Source organism: Moschus berezovskii, chromosome X (genome assembly GCF_049115385.1).
Source record: "Moschus berezovskii isolate FMDL1 chromosome X, NW_MosBer_1.0, whole genome shotgun sequence".
In the NCBI taxonomy this organism is placed as follows: domain Eukaryota; kingdom Metazoa; phylum Chordata; class Mammalia; order Artiodactyla; family Moschidae; genus Moschus; species Moschus berezovskii.
In genome coordinates, this window is record NC_142488.1 from 106,088,119 (window position 1) to 106,108,558 (window position 20,440).

The 20,440-nt window shown below is 38.7% G+C and overlaps 1 protein-coding gene and 1 pseudogene across 3 annotated transcripts in view; both read left to right on the top strand.

The window, feature by feature from the left end:
* The window catches only part of LOC148773423 (protein CFDP2-like), a 34,561-nt pseudogene extending 28,735 nt beyond the window's left edge, over nucleotides 1–5,826 (top strand).
* Nucleotides 5,827–6,516: 690 nt separating this feature from the next.
* Nucleotides 6,517–20,440, top strand: part of PLS3 (plastin 3) — a 101,452-nt gene continuing 87,528 nt past the window's right edge. The window contains exon 1 of one of the 3 annotated variants that reach the window (XM_055437848.2): nucleotides 6,517–6,625. The gene's annotated coding sequence lies outside the window, so the exon portion shown is untranslated. Of the gene's footprint in view, nucleotides 6,641–20,440 lie in introns of all 3 variants that reach the window. The other 2 variants (XM_055437850.2, XM_055437849.2) reach the window with 2 other exon arrangements.

Here is a 20,440-nt window from a genome sequence, read left to right on the forward strand (position 1 = left end):
GGCAGAAAGTGAAGAAGAACTAAAGAGCCTCTTCATGAAAGTGAAAGAGGAGAGTGAAAAAGTTGGCTTAAAACTCAACATTTAGAAAACTAAGATCATGGCATCTGGTCCCATCACTTCATGGCAAATAGATGGGCAAGAAATAGGAACAGTGACAAACTTTATTTTGTTGAGCTCCAAAATCACTACACATGGTGACTGCAGCCATGAAATTAAAAGATGCTTACTCCTTGGAAGAAAAGCTATGACCAACCTAGACAGCATATTACAAAGCAGAGACATTACTTTGTCGACAAAGGTCCGTCTAGTCAAAGCTATGGTTTTTCCAGTAGTCATGTATGGATGTGAGAGTTGCACTATAAAGAAAGCTGAGCTCCGAAGAACTGTTGGGTTTGAACTGTGGTATTGGAGAAGACTCTTGAGAGTCCCTTGGACTGCAAGGAGATCCAACCAGTAAATCCTAAACGAAATCAGTCCTAAATATTCATTGGAAGGACTGATGTTGAAGCTGAAACTCCAATACTTTGGCCACCTGACGTGAAGAGCTGACTCATTTGAAAAGACCCTGATGCTGGGAAAGATTGAAGGCAGGAGGAGAAGGGGATGACAAAGGATGAGATGGTTGGATGGCATCACTGCTTCAATGGACATGAGTTTGAGTAAACTCTGGGAGTTGATGATGGACAGGGAGGCCTGGAGTGCTGCAGTCCATGGGGTCACAAAGAGTCAGACATGACTGAGCTACTGAACTGAACTGATAGTTGAATCACAATGTTGTGTTAATTACTGCTGTACAGCAAAGTGATTCAGTAATACATGTACATATATATTCATTTTCATATTCTTTTCCATTATGGTTTATCATAGGACATTGAATATGGTTCCCTGTGCTATATGTTAGGACCTTGCTGTTTATTCTGATTTTTTTTGTCTTTCTTTTTTTTAAACAAGTGGAAATCTGAAAATACCCTTGGACATGTCACAATTATTTATGAAAACCTGCTTGTAAGATGATTGGCATGTTTTAGGAGACATTCAGATTCATAGTAACCTTTGAGGTTTGAAAAATATTTGAAAGTACCTATTTAAGGAATTAACACATATGCTTATATATGTGTACATTTTGAGCTGGAAACATGAAAACACCCCTCGCTTAGTAAACAATGAAAACAACTGCTCAAATTTTTATATTCTAGATCAAGAATTTTCCAGGTCTACCAAGATTTCCTCCATGTCTAATATTTTAATGGTAAAAAACCTTTTAAAATTCCACTTAATTTTTAAAAAATTCCATTTCACTCTATGCTGTGGACATTAACCTGTATTTTTAATAAGACATGACATGTTGAATAAAAAGAAGAACTGATGATCAATCCAAGAACCTAAAGTATCATAACACTGTTAGGTAGGAAGTTAGATATGAGCAATGAGGGGTGGCTTAGCAGAAAAGGATGTAAGCCAATCTCTAAACTCCATCCCAGACACATCTAGGAGACCTCACAGATATCATACAAAAATAACCACAGAGTTTTCCAACTCCTGCACATGCTACCCTAGGCACACAGTAGATACAAACTAACTTCTTAATGTATCAGTGCAATAGGGCTGACACATTGGTGACATGTGCAATAGAGCCTGTTTTTATGTAACTTGCAACTGTCAATCAACCTTGAGCCTAGCCTCTTTGCATTCCCTTTCCTGATTGGTGGTGGGTACAAGCCCTATTTTGCACAGGGCAGATCCAAGAGGAAGAGATGGGGAGTATAAACAGAGAAGCCAAGAGGGATCATGGCCACTCCTTTGGGGTCAGCCCACTCCCATGTCTTGGAGGTGTAATATCCGCGTCTATTTAATAAAAGATCTGTCTGCTTGAGCTGTAACTGAGTTGTAACCAGCCTGTTGTTTCGAATCTTTGTTATGACAAGACTGGAGCTGAGAAATCCTGCCTGCTTGAGCTATTATTCCAAATCTGTTATGATAAGAAAAGTACTGAGGGAGATAAATAAACCAACCTGACAACATCGAAAACAATTATCATATAAACCATAAGATGAAAGAAAAACAGATTGGTTCCTGGAAATGAAATAATACATTAAGAAGTAATTAATTAAAAAATAGATTGGTACACAATCATACATTTAGACACTGAGAAAACAGTCAGATGAATTCAAAGAAATTATTTAGTATTGAATTGAACAAAAATCCTTATTTCTTACTTATACAATGGTTGTATAGTAAAGCCACATTTTAGTAGACCATAAAAATGAGTTTTTTTTTTTAATAAAAGAAGTGTATAAAAAGGAAAACATATAATTTACTCTAGGAAAATTTCTGGAAATAACTCAGACTATGTGCACATAATAAGTTATTTACTGGGCAGAGTGTTCATCGGAGCTATAGGAAAAAGAGCAAAGAAAGGATGTGCTGGTGGAAATGAGGAAAGAAAGGTAGATTGGACAAAGACAAAACCTATGGGGAAACTTGGATCCACCTATGACATCAAAGGAATACAGGAAGAAGAAATAATTTTTAAAATTTTGTGATGCTCATTTTAAGTTATTATAAAGACATGTGGGGCTGACAATTGGAGATGGAAGCAAAGGGGAAACATTTACGCTATTAATTCAAAGGATCTGTGAGAGATCTGGGTATAGAGCCTTTTGTTTTTGTTTTTAAAAGAATAGAAAGATAAAATATCCATTAGTTCAAACCACTTACTGATCTCCTGTGTGCTAGGTGCTATGCATGGTGTTGTTAAAGTGAGTTAGAACTCATAGTATTATAAAAAAGATAAGAAACAACAAGTGTTGGAGAGGGTGTGGAAAAAAGGGCACTCCTGTGCATTATTGGTGGGAATGTAAATTGGTACAGCCACTATGGAAAATAATATAGAGGTGCCTCAAAACACTAAAAATAGAACTATCATCCAATCCAGCAATTCCACTTCTGGGTGTTTACCAAAAGAAAACAAAAACACTAATTTGAAAGATACATGCATTTGTATGTTTATTGCAGAATAATTTCCAATAGCCATGATATGGGAAGGAACTCAGTGAAAGTCAAAGTCGCTCAGTCATGTCCGACTCTTTATGACCCCATGGACTGTAGCCTGCCAGGCTCCTCTGTCCATGAAATTCTCCAAGCCAGAGTACTGGAGAGGGAAACCATTCCCTTCTCCAGGGGAATCTTCTCAAACTAGGGATCAAACCCATGTCTCCTACATCTCCTGCACTGCAAGTAGATTCTTTACTGCTGAGCCACCAGGGAAGCCCACAATGGAATATTACTCATCCATGAAAAAGGATGAGATCTTACCATCCATCTTGTGGCAACATGGATCAACCTGGAGGGTATTGTGCTAAGTGAAATAAGACAGACAGAGAAAAACAAATACCATATGATTTCACTTACATGTGAAATCTAAAATAACAGAACAAATGAACAAAACAGAAATAGGATTAGAAATACAGAGAACAATCTAGTGGTTGCCAGAATGGAGGGGCATGGGGGAATGAGTGAAACAGGTGAAGAGGAATAAGAAGTACAGGCTTCCAGTTATAAGATAAATTTCATGGGGATATTATGTACATGTATGGAATATAGTCAATATTATAACAACTTGTCTGGTGATTGATGATAACTGGACCTGTGATCATCTCTCAATGTATACAAATATCAAATCAACATGCTGTACCCCTGAAACTAATATAATTTGTTTGTTAATTATAACTCAGTTTTTAAGATATGAATTAGAGTCGAAAACCTGCCTTTGAGCTTCTGGAAGAGACCCTGAAGATCATCTGTGCAAGATTCTTTTATATAGATAGAAAAAACTACCAACTTTGGGTTACTTTGTAAATGATTCTATATGTCTTAAACTAATGATTTGAAAGATCAGAATGAAATGCAGTTTTATTAGAGCTTTGAGTCCAACGCCCGTTTCCAAGAGCAAGACACTAACCTCTGAAAAGGACATAAATTTTGGGTAACACAAAAGTAGCTTAGTTACATCAAAATGGTTATTTTAAGAATTTTCATTAAAATGGAGTTCTACTTGGATTTTATTGTTGAGCTTGTTAATCAGGAATCTCAACCACCATCCAAACAGGGCATGTTTTATCTGTTGGAAACTACTGAGGCAGTGAGATGCAGTGCTACTGCTTGGGCACCCGATGGCTTTGAAATTATGACCACTGAACTTCTATTAAAGTGACATTTCTTGACCACAAACTCTTGTTGAATTCTGACATACTTAGTGTTAGTAAGTAAATTAAAGCTTATATAAAGCTCCTATGTAAGTTTAAAAAAAAACAAAACAAAACAGGAAAGCCTAAATAGCACATCCTTAGGATTCTTAATATTTTGACTTATTCTAAACTCTAACACTTGAAAAATATACTAAAATAGAATACTAAGGTAAGTAATATACCTATTCTTGAAAATTTAGCTTGCAGAGTCCCTTCATACAGACACTTTAAGTCTCTAAATTTAAGTTTTAAAGCTGCTGCTGCAGCTGCTAAGTCGTGTCCGACTCTGTTTGACCCCGTAGACGGCAGCCCACCAGGCTCCCCCATCCCTGGGATTCTCCAGGCAAGAACACTGGAGTGGGTTGCCATTTCCTTCTCCAATGCTTGCAAGTGAAAAGTGAAAGTGAAGTCACTCAGTCGTGTCTGACTCTTAGCGACCCCAAGGACTGCAGCCCACCAGGCTCCTCTGTCCATGGGATTTTCTAGGCAAGACTACTGGAGTGGGTCGCCATTGCCTTCTCCCAAGTTTTAAAGCAGGTGGACTGTAAAGTTCAGGGAACTCTATTCAGTGCTCTGTGGTGACATAAATGGGAAGGAAACTCAAAAAAGAGCGGATATACGTATACATATAGCTGATTCACTTTGCTATACAGTAGAAACTAACACAACATTTTAAAGCAACGAAACTCTAAAAAAAAAAATTAATCGCGACCGGAAGCTCTTCAGGAGTGATTTACAGACACCATAAAATGTAGAAAACTAAAGTACTGTATCAGTGTATCTAGAAATTTTGTGTATAGGATTCCAAAAACTATACCAAACCATGGGCTAATTACTGAAAATTAGAAATCTCATTTTGGAGCCTCTTGTAAATGTGTGTGGCAATATAGTGCACAGTCCACACAACATGAACATGTTGAAATCGGTACTTTTATGCTGACCCTAGCCTGACCCAGTACAAAATCTCTCACACCAGAAATTTAATATTTCTGAAAGCCTGATGATTGCCCTTTCATTTATTTTTCACCTTTCTGTGCCTTTCATATGTTCTTCCAGCTGGTTAATCATTAATTAATATTTAACAAGGCTTTTTCACAGTGCCAATTCCTTCTCTGCTAGTCTAGCCTTTAGGTAGTATATGAACTCTCCTTTTCTGCCCATTTAAGAAGCCAGGACACTCACTATAGGTTAATTTCTCTAAAGAAATCCAGAACAGCAGATGAAGGGAGGTTTCCTTGACAAGACCATTCAATTTTTCAGGCCACTCTGAATTTAGTAGATTTTCCTAGTGCATATAAAATGAGATGTAATTGAACCAACTTAAAATTCTTTAAAAAAATTCGAAGCACACATTGCCTGAACAAAATGGTTGCGAATGGAACGGGAAAGGGCTTAGCCTTTTGCTTCTTGTGCCACAAGCCAGTCTCTTGATTCCAAAGATTGGAATGCAGATAAGCAGGGAAAACCTCCGCGCGTGTTAATGAAAGAGGTCAGCTATGACACAGAGGCCAAGAAGAAGAAAAGGTACCCTAAGAAGCAGGAGTATGTCTCCAAGTTTTCTCTGGTGAAAGGAGACTAATGAGAATTGATATCGGTTTACAGTCAACCAAGTGGAACCACGTAACTTTCACGTCCCTGCCCACCTCCAACTCTCACTCCTTTCGGCATGGACAAACAGACCACACAGGTGATTTTGGCCAACAATTTACTTGGCACGAAACCCAAAACATGAGAGACTCGTCCTGTCCATATATCTGCTCCAGAGAACTAGTTAGAAAGGGAAGATTGCTGAGGTTTTCCCTCTGCGTTGCTCAGCACCTGAGCTGATTTGAGCCGAGGAGACTATTGATGCGTACTAGTAACGTCCCTTCCCCTGTCCAGATTCTTTTTATGATTCTAGGTTGAAACTGTACTCTCCAGACTTAAATAGGGTCTTGGTAACGTTCAAACTCTCGCTCCAACATTCTCATCTTTTCATTTATTCTACACGATTTTTGAGAACGTGGTACCCCAGCCAGGCTCTGAGGACTTCTAGTCTCTTCGGAGCTAGGGAAGTGGAAAAAGGAAGCAGAGGACCAATCTCCGCTCCCAACCGCAGTTACTGTCCCCATCCCTCCAGGGCGCCCATCCCTGTGCCTGTTGTCCCAACACCCCACCCAGATGATGTGACAGGCTCGTGGCCCAATCCCCTTCCTGGTTCCCAGGCCGACTGCTAGCACCACCCGAGCCAATGGCAGCGGCCGAGGGGCGGAGGGCCTGGCAGAAGGGGCGGGAGCACTGGCTTTAGAACCACAGCCGCAAAGATTCCGAGCGGCAGAAGTTGTCTGAGTGCGTCGGGAGGAGACAGTCGGGCCGGATTCGGTACTCTGCGACTTTCTGTAAGTGCTCTGCAGGTACAGGAGGGCACGAGGGGAACAGGGTACCTGAGCGTGGGCAGGAGCGGGTCCAGAGGAGAGCATCTCCAGGAACCTCGGCGGGAACATGCCTGGCACGGGGGGGCGGGGGCCTGAGACGGAGGCTGGAGAGATTGCTGTCCCAGCCTTGGGCGCCAGAGAGACCGTTCGCAGCAGGAATGGGTGGGAGTGACCGAGTGTTCCCCCATGACAGCAACCCGCCGCAGACACGTTTTCTGATGTTCACTGGGGGAGATGGTGTTTTCTCAATAGTCGCTCTTAGCTAGTTGCCAACCTTGGGCTGGAGTCCTTGAAGCCAACCCTTGCCCTTCTCCTCTTTACCGGCGGCGGCTCCGAAGTAGCAACCCAGCGCCTAAACTTCCCTCGCTCGTCCGTCTCCAGCTACTGCCACCCTGCTCCCCCCCGCCTCCGCCGGCTCCGGACTCAGGAAATCCCGGAGCCAGCCGCCTGCTACGCCTCCAGCCCCCGCTCGCCCGCCTCCGGTGACCTCGCAGGCTCCCCTCGGCCCCCGGCTCCGCGGGGTGCGGTGGCCCAGGGAGAGAACGGGGCTCTGGTTGCCTGCCTTCCGCCTGCGTCCCTGGCCAGTAGCGATCGCTTAGCGATCGCACCGCGTCTCCCTATGAGTAAGCACTTTTTTCCTTTCGGTAGCAGGACATCCCCATGCCATTAGGACAGTCCCTTTCCGTTCTTCACTCTCCCGATTCCTCGCCGCCCGGTCTGCTCCTTTCTCAGCTCCTCTGGCTCCGCACCCTCGAGCGCGCACGGTCCCGGCGGCTCGGGAGACAGAGTCGAAAGGGGCGGTGGGAGAGGGGCAACGTCCCTCTTCTCCCACACAGCTGCACTTGCCAGTGTTTACTTTTCCGCACCCGCAGTACTTAGCGCCCTAGTGAGAGGCGGGGTGGGGGGAGTGGGGAACGCCGACCACCCGCGCCCTGGCTGCTCGCCAGTCCCAGAGTTGCCGCCGCCGCCGCTGCTGCTACTGGCTTTAATGTGCTGGCGGCTCCGACCGCCAGTCTCCTGGGCAGAAGAGCCCAGACAGGGAGGTGGAGTGGACTTAAGGCTTTATGACACTTCCCGTACACGACGCTTCTTGCTCCACACCCGATCTGCACGACATCCCGGTTGGTGCTCAAGGTTGAGTTTAGAATTAATTCGCTTATTTAGGATCAGATAGACAGGATGCTGGGGGTACCCGACTTGTTACCGGGGATGAGGGTGGGGACTGGGAAGAGAGCCTGGCAGGCCGCACAGTAGGTACCTAGGTGAAATGAAAAACTACTGAGAGATAAGCAGATAGTCTGCTTTATAAGATGTCACAGTGTATTTGGGCGCCTAAACTTGATCCTGAAGATGCAATTTAGAGTGAATTCCAACATAGTGGCGGAAGCCCCACACATGCCAATTATCATCACGTGCCCCAAGTCTCTGATGCCCCTGGGGTCATGGTCACATGACTTCTTTTGACTTTAAAACTGGAATGTAATGGCTGAAGTCCATTTTCCCAAAAATACGCGACCAAAAAGGGGAGAGGGTGTGAACTAGCCTCTGCTCAAGGGAATTCTACTTGGATTTGGATGAGGGGAACAGAAAGGGAATTTGGTGCTCAGATTTTATCCAGAATAAAAACAGAAGCTGTTTTTAAAATAAGGGCTTGAAATATGTTTGTGCTGGGATATATGTCTCCCCTGTGGCTCTTCAATCTAGTTATGGCTTTTCTACATTTTAAAAATATCTTATTAATTATTTCCTGGGAAAATTGTCCTTTTATTCACGCCCTGTTTCATTCTGAAATGATTGATTTTAAGCCATATCCCATAAGATAGTGTTTTTAAAAAATTAGGCTTTGTCCATGTACCTAGGTCTGGCCTATATTTCACTTGAACTGTTCTCTATATTAGGCATCTGCCTGAAAGTGGTGGATAATCTCTTGGCTAAAATTAACCATCAGTTACTGTGGTTTGAAATTGGATCAGAAATAAGGCACAAAAACAGTGGACACTCAATTTGAGAAATGGAGCTGATTGGGTTTGTGCCTGTCAATACTTTAGCAGAATAATGAGATGCCACAGAAACTTCCGTAATGACCAATACCCACCCAAGTGACCCAAGTTAAGACTGCTGTTGGAAAAATGTTAAGGTTTTTGCGATTTAGATTATGTATTGCAGAGTACAGAAATGGGCAGCAGAACCTCTGAGGTCAAGAGTTTAAAAGCTTTACTTATTTACAAAAATGGATCCAGTTGACACATATTCAGTCTTGAAAACAACTAGGGCAGCTAAAAATGAAACTGGGAACAGTTAAGAGATTTTGGCTTTGTATGCTTTAGCCAAAAACCCTTTGTCTACGTACTGCAGCAACCTCTGAGTGACTTGAGCATTCCATTTTCATGCTGTGCATGGGTTTCTGAGCCTAAAAACTAGAACAGCTTTAAAGCACATAGCTCTGACCTCCAGGCTTAACCTGGCAGCACAGATTAGCTGGAAATGGACTCAAGCTGTACCTGAGTTAATTGGGAGTTAAGGACACACTGCTAGATAGACCCCCTAGTGGAAGTGAGGTGATAATATAATTTTAGATTGAACTAATAAATATTTAACCTTAAAAAAAGAAAGAGTACAACTATCCAACTAGGTTAAAGTGGTAGGGAGTTAAGTTCTTTTTAAAATAATATTAACTCATGTCAAAACAGGATCCTCACTAGGCTCTCTGTCCACAGTCTTTTGTCTCGCAGGTGTCCACTTGTTTAAAATTACTGACTTCACTTTTTAGTGGTATGATCTAATGAACCCAGGCTTTCATTAAAATTAGAGGATTACGAGTCTAATAGTTAATTTCTTTGATTAGATCTAGAAAGTGATCAAACTCTTTGTCTGGGGTGGGACAGACAAATAAATTATGCTTGGCCCCGATGGGGTCGCAAAAGAGTGGGATACTACTTAGCACCTAACAACAACTGATTTTACACAGACAATCAACACTCAGGTCGAAGGACTCCAATCTGATGGCATCATTTAGGGTCAATTGCTAAAAATGTCTAGGCTTAATGCATTTTGGGTAAAAGGATTAATTATAACTAGTGAGTAATATTTGGGTTGAGATTAAGTTTCTTCTACAAATGGTTACAAGTACATTAGACTTAACTGTGACTATTTATACTGGCAGAATGTCAGTATCCAGGGCACTATCAGGAACTATGTGGAAATTTTTGTTGTTGTTCAGTCAAGTCCGACTCTTTGCGACCCCATGGACTGTGGCAAGTCAGGCTTCCCTGTCCTTCACTGTCTCCTGGAGTTTGCTCAAATCCATGTCCACTGAGTTGATGTCTCTTCAAGGCAAACGGTGTGACTGTTACTGAAAAGGAGTGGGTAGTAGCTTTGCCATGGTGTTTGAGCACTAAGGAGATTCTTTTTGGTGAAACTGACAGAGAAAAGGAAGGAAATCCACTTGCAATTTTTCCATATTCTGTTTTAGACATTTCTGCTTGCCTATCCAAGAAATATACTGACATAATAATATTCTTAGCACATATGATAAATTCGTGGATTTGCTACTGTGTGACTAATGTTATTTCTTTAAAATATAGACCATTTCTGTCATTCCTTATCAGAATTTATCATAATCTAGGTGGAATGTATATGCCAAACTGTTTGTTTTTGCTGTTTAGTACAGATTCCAGAAGTAGCAGATATAAAATTGGAAACAAACATCTAATATCTATCAATACATGATGGCTTGGGTATCTGTTTTTGGAATCACTTTGTAATTGCTCATGCTGTTTTGGTGAAAAGTAATCCGGGGGGAAAGTTTGATATGTGAAAATAATAAAACTCAGTTTAGAAGAAAACAGCTAGATCACATTTTGAGTCTGTATAATTATTCTAGGTAATGACATACCATATAATGTATGTTCAATGTGTTGGAGGTTTCAAAAGTTTTATGGATACATTATACTGTTGGAAGGTCTTTTAGATACCAGTGGTCACGACTCGCTGTTTTGAGTTATGAGAGAGCTTTGGTTAAAATTATGGTCTAGAAATATTAAAAACAGTCTAATCATGAAATGTCAGTCTCAGGAAAAGATCTGATAATACTTGGACCAACTGGTAGTTATGGAGGAGACAGTTTCAAAAATTTTAATATGTTTAATAACATTGAATTTGCCTTATTCTTAGCACTTGAAAGACAAATATTGCTGAGTATAAACTGTTTTAGGGATGAAAAAGCATTGCTGTTAAATGAAAATTACAATGGTAAGGGGGAAGTATGTTGGACTTCCTTCAGAAGAACTAGATTCTATACATGGTTCTGCCACTGACTCAAAATTTGACCTTGAGAAAGTCACTAAAGATTATTACTTTATTATATAACATTGAGTACATACGTGTGCCAGACACCACACATTTTCTCATTTATAAACTGAGGGCATGGCTCAAGGACTTTGTGTCTTTTATACAGAAATAGTATGGCTTATTTCAATTTTATTTATCAGGTTTTTTTTTTGCCAATTTTAATGCAACTATATTGCATGCTAAGCCGCTTCAGTCATGTCCAACTCTTTGCTACCCTATGGACTATAGGGTGCCACGTTCCTCTGTCCATGGGGTTGTCCAGGCAAGAATACTGGAGTGGTTGCCATGCACTCCTCCAGGGGATCTTCCCGACCCATGGATTGAACCCTAGTTTCTTATGTCTCCTGCATTGGCAGGCGGGTTCTTTACCACTAGTGCCACCTGAGAAGCAACTGTATTTAAGCTAAATACCTTGTTGGAAAATTGGTAACTATACAGGAAGATGATCACTGGTGGCTTATGCAGTGACTAATGTTATTTCTTTAAAATATAGACCATTTCTGTCATTCCTTATTATAGATTTTTGGCACATTAAATTTTCTGATTTTATTTTATAAGCAAGCTTAATTTTTCTTAGCAGTCTAGAAATTGGTTTGATAAGGAGGTTGTGTTGTTTACTGGAAAAAACTCCAAGGTCTTTTAATCCTCTACAGTTTGCACAGATAGGCCATCTTAAGTAAATTATGGAAGTTCTCTATGTTCATATCTGGATTTTACTTTATTTGTAAACCATCTGTTTTCAATCTACGTATTTCACAGGGATGCTGAAAGGATAAATGAGCTATGAAAGCCTTGGCTCTTCGGCAGACAGGTGCTATATAAATACAAAGTACTGTAGTAGTATATCATAGAAGCACCAAAGTTTTAAAAAGAGTTTACAGAAATAGAATTCTCATCACTTAAGTCTTGCCACATTTTTACTTGTCTGTAATAGTCTCCAACCATCCACTTTTACAAGCTAAGGAGAAATAAAGCCAAACATAATATAATGAAAAATAAGAGAAATGGTTGATAACAAGAGCATTAAGCCCTATACGTGTAATACTTTGTTATGTTTTTTCCCCTCAAATATTGTGCCAAGTAGCCCGTTAAAGCCATTAATGTGGTGTTTTTTTTTTTTCTCACTTTTCCCAAGCAACTATCGAGCAGTATTTTGGTGTTCATTGCTAAAACTTACAAAGTATTTTGGCTTATCATACTTCATTCTTTGTGATTGCTTGTTATAGGAGGTTTTGTGTAAAATTGCACATGAAAAATCAAATGTTTCTCCGTGTAATTTCACTCTGAACTGCTTATGTTAAGTATGGCAAAGTGCATAATGAAGGAGATAATCTGTATGTTTAAGTGTCATGAAATCATTAACACAGAAAAGGCGAGAAGTGAATGTAGATTTTCTTTTGAAAATCAAACCTTGGGCTAGGTAACTTCTGAGGGGTCATTTTCAACCCCCACCCTCAAAATTGTTAACTTGGAATTAATTTTCAATGTCTGTTATCATCTTGCCAATTACATAATGGTTCTTTAACTCTGTCATGCTTTGCATTATCAATGTTTTTATTAAAATTATGTTTGATAACATTTGTTAAAATATCATTTGTGAAGTAACAGTACCTAATGAAAATGAAATAAGCAGAAAACCTTGAGTTAAAGGACTTTTGAAATTACCTGGTATTGTGTGGATAGTTCTGAAGAGAAGATTCTTTTTGTTAAAAGAAATCATTTTCTTTTGTAAAATCTGATCTCTTATTTCTTCCATCTCTGGTTTAAAAGTGACAACAGCAAATCATTTTTTGTAACCTTGTAACTCAGTCATTGAAAATAAAACTGATTATCTTAAGCTGTTTTTAATTTATATGTGTATATATATTTATATAAAATACAAATACTTGGCTTCCCTGGTGGCTCAGAGGTTAAAGCATCTGCCTCCAATGCGGGAGACCCGGGTTCGATCCCTGGGTCGGGAAGATCCCCTGGAGAAGGAAATGGTAACCCACTCCAGTATTCTTGCCTGGAGAATCCCATGGACGGAGAAGCCTGGTAGGCTACAGTCCACGGGGTCGCAAAGAGTCGGACACGACTGAGCGACTGAACGGAACGGAACGGACTTTCTATAAAATAGAATTTGTGAGGACAGTATACTACTTTGAATATTCATATTATTGCATTCTACATTATAAGCTCTAAGTACATAGTGTTGTGCTCAGACTGACATTCTGCTATGACACTGAATTATAATATTAAATACATTGTCCTTTATAGATGAATGTAATTTTGAAGCTTTTTTTCTGTATTTGTTCACTTGCTTATATGTCCTTGTTTTTGCCATTTCTTAATGTCTTTTTGACATTTTGGAGCTTGTATTTCAGTGAGGGAGAATTTCCATTTAAGACCACTTTCTCAGAGGTAAAAATGATGAGATGATGATTCCTTCGGTATATCTTATTGCTATAATAGTCAATAGGTATATTTAGTTAATCTACTGGAAAAGTGTCTTAAATAGTGTGTACTTTGGATGTTTTTAATTACTTTACGTTGGATTAAAAAATCCAAGGCCATTGTAAAAATATTAGAAGAAAGCAAAAATTTTTATAAAGAAGAAAAGTAAAGATTACTCATAATCATACCACCTGTTCATATTTGTTAATGTTTCCTGTATAGAAAGTTAAATATTTTTTAAATTGAGATCATGCTGTATATACACTTCGTATCTCTTTTTTTCACTTATTATACTGTGAAAATGTTTTCATGTAATAAGATATTTTTGAAAATATTTAAAATTACTGCATGCGATTTCATAATTTATTTCACTAATTCCAGGTTGTTGGAATTTTTTTTTTCTTTCCATATGTTATAGATACAGTGAACATCCTGGGGCAAAAAGCATTTCGTGACTCTGATTATTTCTTTGGGATAAATATTTAGAAGAAAAATTGCAAAGATTTTTGTTTTTAAAGATGAATTCCTTTGACAATCTTTGAAGTTTAAACACTGGTTTACCCAAAAAGAGCCTTGATTTCAAAGAACAGCACTCAGGAAAACAAAAAGTCATTCTTTATATAGTGTTTTGTATGCGACTAAACTGGAGCTGGTTTAGGTAAAGTATATGTCTTAGAAATGTTGTGGTTTCCTCTGATCTAGTTAGCAGGTGCAAAGCAGGATGAAGTAGAATCCTGTTGGGTGCACAATCATAGGAAGTTCTATTTTTTGAAACGGAACTGTTAATGGGGGAAGGGAGACAGGTTTGTATGTAATTAGCCTTTAGATTTCAGATTGCTGTAAAACTGTTCAAGTATGGAAAGCTTATTTGTGACCAGAAACTTTCAGTATCCTAAAGAAACTTTTAATCCAGAAGTTGGATAAATGGCTGTGTTTGGAAGGACCTAGAGACAATCACACTAAGTGAAGTAGTCAAAGACAAATATCATCAAATATGTGATATCACTTATACGTGGAATCTAAAATATGATATAAATGAGCTTATTTACAAAACAGAAATAGACTCACAGACATACAAATGGCTCTGTTTGTTGATAGGCATTTTTATCTCAGGCTGTGCCGTTGCAGCTCAGTGATACATCAGTTGGGTTCCAGGCTTCCACCATAATGTGAGTCACACCAGTATTTTTTACTTCCTAGCACGTATAAAAGTTATGTATACAATACTGTAGTCTATTAAGTGTGCAATAGCATTATGTCTTTAAAAAGTACATAATTAAAAATATTTTATTGTTTAAAAAATGCCACTTAATCATCTGAAGCTTCAGTGTATCCTAGTAACACTGAAGATCACGGATCACCAATCACTATAACAAATATAATGATAATGACAAATTGTGAAATATGGTGAGAGTTCCCAAAATGTGACACAAAATGAGAAAATGCTGTTGGGGAAAAAGATGCCAATAGATTCCTCACTTGATGCAGGCTTGCCACAAACCTTCAATTTGTAAAAAGTGAAATATCTGGAAAGTGCAATAAAATGAGGTGTGCCTTTGACACTGCTCAATAAACTCAGTTATATATTTCATTCAGGTTGCTTAAATAGCTAAACTGAGATCAAATAGCGGTAAAATTTCTGGTGCCATCAGTTAATTTGTGCCTAGATTCCATGTAATCCCCAATTACAACACTTAACAAACATTTTGTATATTTAAATGACTCATTGTACACTGCATCTCTGTCGCTAAACTTATCCCATGCTGCTTCATAGACCCTTTCTGGATATTTGTTTCCTTCCCCCAGTTCACCGGTGGCACTAAGGACCATGTTGTTCTGGGCATCTTCTGATGACCCAGAAGTGATGTGGAAAATGTCTGACCAGACAACTCGTTCTCATCACCTCCTTTTTTTGTTCTCAGAGGTATTATGTACATGCTATATTTCATAGTCAGACTGGAGTTTAGTATAAAATGTCAGTTCCCATGATTTTGCTGTTTTATATCTCTGTGACATTGGTGAAGTTCTGTAACTCCTCCAAACCTCAATTTTACTGTCTATAAAATGGGGATGATATGACTTGTTTTAGTGTTGTCCTTAAAATTAAAGGAGAACATTTATAAAGAAACTAGTGGGGACTTCCCTGGTGGTCCAATGGTTAGGAATCCACGCTTTCACTGATGAGAGCAGGGGTTGGATTTCTGGTCAGGGAATTAAGATCCCACAAGCCATGTGGCACGCCAATTTATAGGTCAATTAATATCGCCTTAGGTGATCTTCATCAGGTGTCTGTAGCTACCTCTTCATTTTCCTCTGATTTACTTTTTTTTCCCCTTAAGTATCACCATTGAAGATAAAATAGTTTTTTTGTTTGTTTGTTTTATTTAATGGTATTGTGAAAATATGACTTCCTAATGCTTTGCATTACACATGTGGAGGATTTTAACAATGTTCCAGGTTGAAGAAGCTAGCTAGAAACCCTTTTACCATGTGCCTTTTTATAAGGATATGCCATCCAGCCGTCTAAATTCACCCTCAAATGAAAATTAGAAATGATACTCTTTTAATACATTTCAGACACCACTATAAACTCATTGCTACTAACAAATTTAGCTTAGATCAGGATGGAAGGTAGTAGGTAATGTTGATGCCTATTTTGGAGGGCAGGGAAAAAAAGCTTCAAGTTCTTAAGTGTTTGTTTCTACAATAGTATAAATAGTATAAACATGAATGTTTAAAAGTTTGCCTTTGAAAAATAGGAGAAAAGAGAAATTAAATTAGTCAAAACTTAAAATGCTGGGGAAGGCAGAGAGTTATAAATTAAATCAGAGTCTTAGTCATGGGTGAATCCAAAACATATTCATTTTAAATTTACGATGCCCATTATTTCCTCTAGTGGAAGTTTTCAAAAGCAAAAACCAGGAAATGATGAAGGACATTGACACATTCAACAAATATTTTGAGCAGTTTATGGATCTCCAGTTTAAAGCTACAGTTGAATAGCTTTTGCAAGTGGTTATGGATAATTAAAATTTTATATTTTGTCTTACAATAATTAAAAAACAATATAGCCAAATTAACATTAAGTATAGATAGCCAAAAAGTAATACTGATAGAATAACATGTGTAAAGATATAAGCCAACCCATATATTTGGTATCTTATCCTAAATCAAAGTTTTCCAGCATTAGTTGCCCCCCTCCTGAAATGAAAACAAACTAGAATATATTTATAGGAGCAAGCAGATCATGGCAAACTTCCCTAACCAGAGAGGGTTTGTGTAAAGATGAAGGGAATGCTGCTATGTCAAGTACTTTGAAATGTGTAAGGATTATATAAAAGCAGGCCTATAAGGCATTTATAAAGAGATGTAAAACTCAGGGAAACTTTAAAATATGCCCAGAGTTCTCAGGTATATATTACTGATAGTACAAACTACAGATGGAGTAAGAGTTAGCCAAATATAGTAATATGGACAATGCCTTAATTAATCTGTTTGTGGAATTCTTTCATCATTCAACTAAAATAAGTTTAATGAAAGCTGCTAGGTGCTAGGGCTACAAAGATGGTAAGATACTCCTTCAGTCTAGAAGAAAAGACATAATACTGAATTTCATAAAACCTAAAAATATTCTTATATGTAGAGAAGGAACTTAAATATGGCCTTTTTTCTCAACATAAAATAATTTCTAAATTTAAACCTTGTGTGAACAAAGACATTCATGTTTAACCCAATATAATCAAATCTAAACTAAGAACAAATCAAGTTTAAACATTGTTATTTCTTTGCAATAATTATTGCGTCCTAGAAAAAGTGCCCACCATGAGTTAATTTTACTTAAATAGAACATTGCTCAGTCTATAAATGAAGGTCAGCAGACACCAGTGTCTTGGAATAAAATAGCCCTTTGGCAAGAAAGTGAGCCACTCCCCATTTAGTTTTTACAAAAATAAAATTCTTTCCAGCTTTACTAAATTGTAGATGTTGTGCACAGCATGTACTTCTGCAGTAGTTGGTTATGCAGCTGTGGAAATATCCATGCATGCAGAAGCTCTAAAAACATTGATTCACCATTACTTGCACATGCAGCTCTCATACTTTCTATAGTTAGAAAGTTAAGTTTTCTGTTAAGCATTCTGTTAAGTTTTATCTGAGTCAAGGATAATAGCAAGTAACTACAGGTATAATGGGGCTTCCTTGGTGGCCTAGCTGATAAAGAATCCACCTGCAATGCAGGAGACCTGGGTTTGATCCTGGGTCGGGAAAAGGTGTAGCCTAATGGGCTCAGTGAATGAGGTCAGAAATAGTCAACGCAACTGAGCAACTGAGCACGTGTGCACAGGTATAAAAGTGTTGGCGGCTCAGTCATGTCTGACTCTTTGTGACCCCATGGACTGTAGCCTGCCAAGCTCCTCTGTCCATGGAATTCTTCATGCAAGAATACTGGAATGAGTAGCCATTTCCTTCTCCAGGGGATCTTTCTGGCCAGGGATTGAACCTGGGTCTCCTGCATTTGCAGGCAGATTCTTTACCATCTGAGCCACCATGGAAGCCCTGCACACAGGTATAACTGACACCTTAATTTTCTGCCTTGAACTTCTTGATTGTCCCAGACTTTCCAGGATTCCAAATGTGGTCATCGTTATGTTTGATGGGAGAGGATCAAATGAATGCACTACATCTGGATGTACTATGTCCTCTGTATATGGTTTGCTTCAAAGATAGCACTAAATTCCTGCCATATACCATGGCAAACACTGTTCTTCTAGGGAGAAAGGAAAATAAACCCATTCTCCTGATTCTTTCACAGTACACCTGTCATGTAGCAGGTCTCCATAAATACATTTGAAAGAGGCCTTTGCTAATAAAGATTAAATTGTGAAAACCTGATCAGCAAATTGGTAGCTTATGAATCATAATTGAATAAAATAAATCATGATGTGAACCTATCAGAAGACTAAGCAAAGGGCTTCTTTGGTTTTCTTACTCTCACTTGTTTTAAATGGTGAGAGGTGTATGAATGAATGTTATATAACAGGAATGACTATAACAGGATAACAGGAATGAATGTTATAGGTAGCACTTTCATTATGAGAACTGCTTAACTTTAGGATCCAAAAGGAAATTGTGACATATTAATATTTTCATTTTTTAAAGCAGTTTTATTGAGATAGAATTCATATTCTCTACCACTCATGTAAGTAGTATGACTCACTGGAAAAAAGTCTGATGCTAGGAAGGATTGGGGGTGGGAGGAGAAGGGGACGACAGAGAATGAGATGGCTGGATGGCATCACCGACTCGATGGACATGAGTTTGAGTGTACTCCGGGAGTTGGTGATGGACAGGGAGGCCTGGTGTGCTATGATTTATGGGGTCACAAAGAGTCAGACACGACTGAGCGACTGAACTGAACTGAACATGTAAGTAGTATGGTTCAGTGGATTTTAGTATACACACAGATGTGTACGACCATTACCGATTTTTGAAACTTCTCATCACCTCAGAAAGAAACCCCATACTTTTAAGCTATCCCTCTCCCCAGCCACGTATCTCTCCAGCCCCAAGCAGTCACTAATCTACTTTCTGTCTCTGCAGGTTTCCCAGTTCTGGACTTTCATATATAAATGGGACATATAGTCTTTTTTGACTGACTTCTTTCACCTAGAGTATTGTTTTCCAGGTTCATTGAAATTGTAGCATGTATCAACACTTCATTCCTTTTTATGACTGAATAATAGTCCACTGTATGGATATATGACATCTTGTTTATCCATTCATCCATTGATAGACATTTGAGTTGTTTCCACTGTTTGGCTGTTATGAATAATGGTACACGTTAATATTAAATGTCTAACTACAGGTCAGCTAATGGATTAGAAGTGGTATTGACAAGATAATATTTCATGTATCACTGCTCTGCTGTTAATGCACATCCTTGCTTTCACTCTGAGCAGTATTGATTTCTACATCTAAGTGAAGCTATTTTTTCCTGTTTCCTGAAGCTTAGTAGCTTATTATCAACTTGTTCCCAATACTTTTTCCTTAATATTTTTACTCGAATAATGGAAAATCTGTAAAAGTTGTATAATCACATTAAAAAAAACTTTTAATATAATAGATTTATCCAAAATGCCTTGTTTAAACACATTTATCAAACACCTAGTATAAGGATCAAAAGTAAGAAGTATTAAGTATTGCAGAAGTAAATGAAAAATGCTTTGAAACACAGTGGTTTTCAGTCAACCTAAAGCATAATTGAGCATATATATTTACTTTATTTAAAATTATTCTTTAAATATGAAATATTAACACAGAACAAAATTCAAATGCTATAAAGGGACATAAAGCAAAGAAAAGAAATGTGCCTCTGACTCCAATCCCCATTTCCTTTCCCAGGAGGTGACAATTAGTACTAGTCTCTTGTGTATCTATCTAGAAATAATATTGAATACATTTGACATTTGACATTTTCAGAAGAGCTTGGTGTTTTACATTTAGAAAGTGCAGCATTACATTTGAGGGAGTCTTTACCTTTTGACTCTTTAGGGATGAACATGAGAAGGAGGGATTATCATCCAAGGATGATGAAAAAGAATCAGCTTCAGTTACAGAGTTTTTCTTGTAAGAACCCTTCTGGTCAAAATAGCTAATGATGCCTAGAACCAATCTCAGCCATTATCTTCTGTGTTCAACCCACAGAGAATTTCCTGGGCCTACTTTCCTTATTCTTCTGGGCAGCTAGCACCTTGCAAACCCACTAGGAAAGGATAGGCCTCCCTGAGAGAGAAGGGCTGTAGTTCAGTCAAGGAAAGATAATTTCCAGGAGACCCATTTAGAACTTCCTGTTGAACTTCCTATTTAATTGCTTGGGGCTTGCCAGGTGGCGCTAGTGGTAAAGAACCTGCCTGCCAGTGCAGGAGATGTGAGAGACTTGGGTTCGCTCCCTGGATCGGGAAGATCCCCTGGAGAAGGAAATGACAACCCATTCCA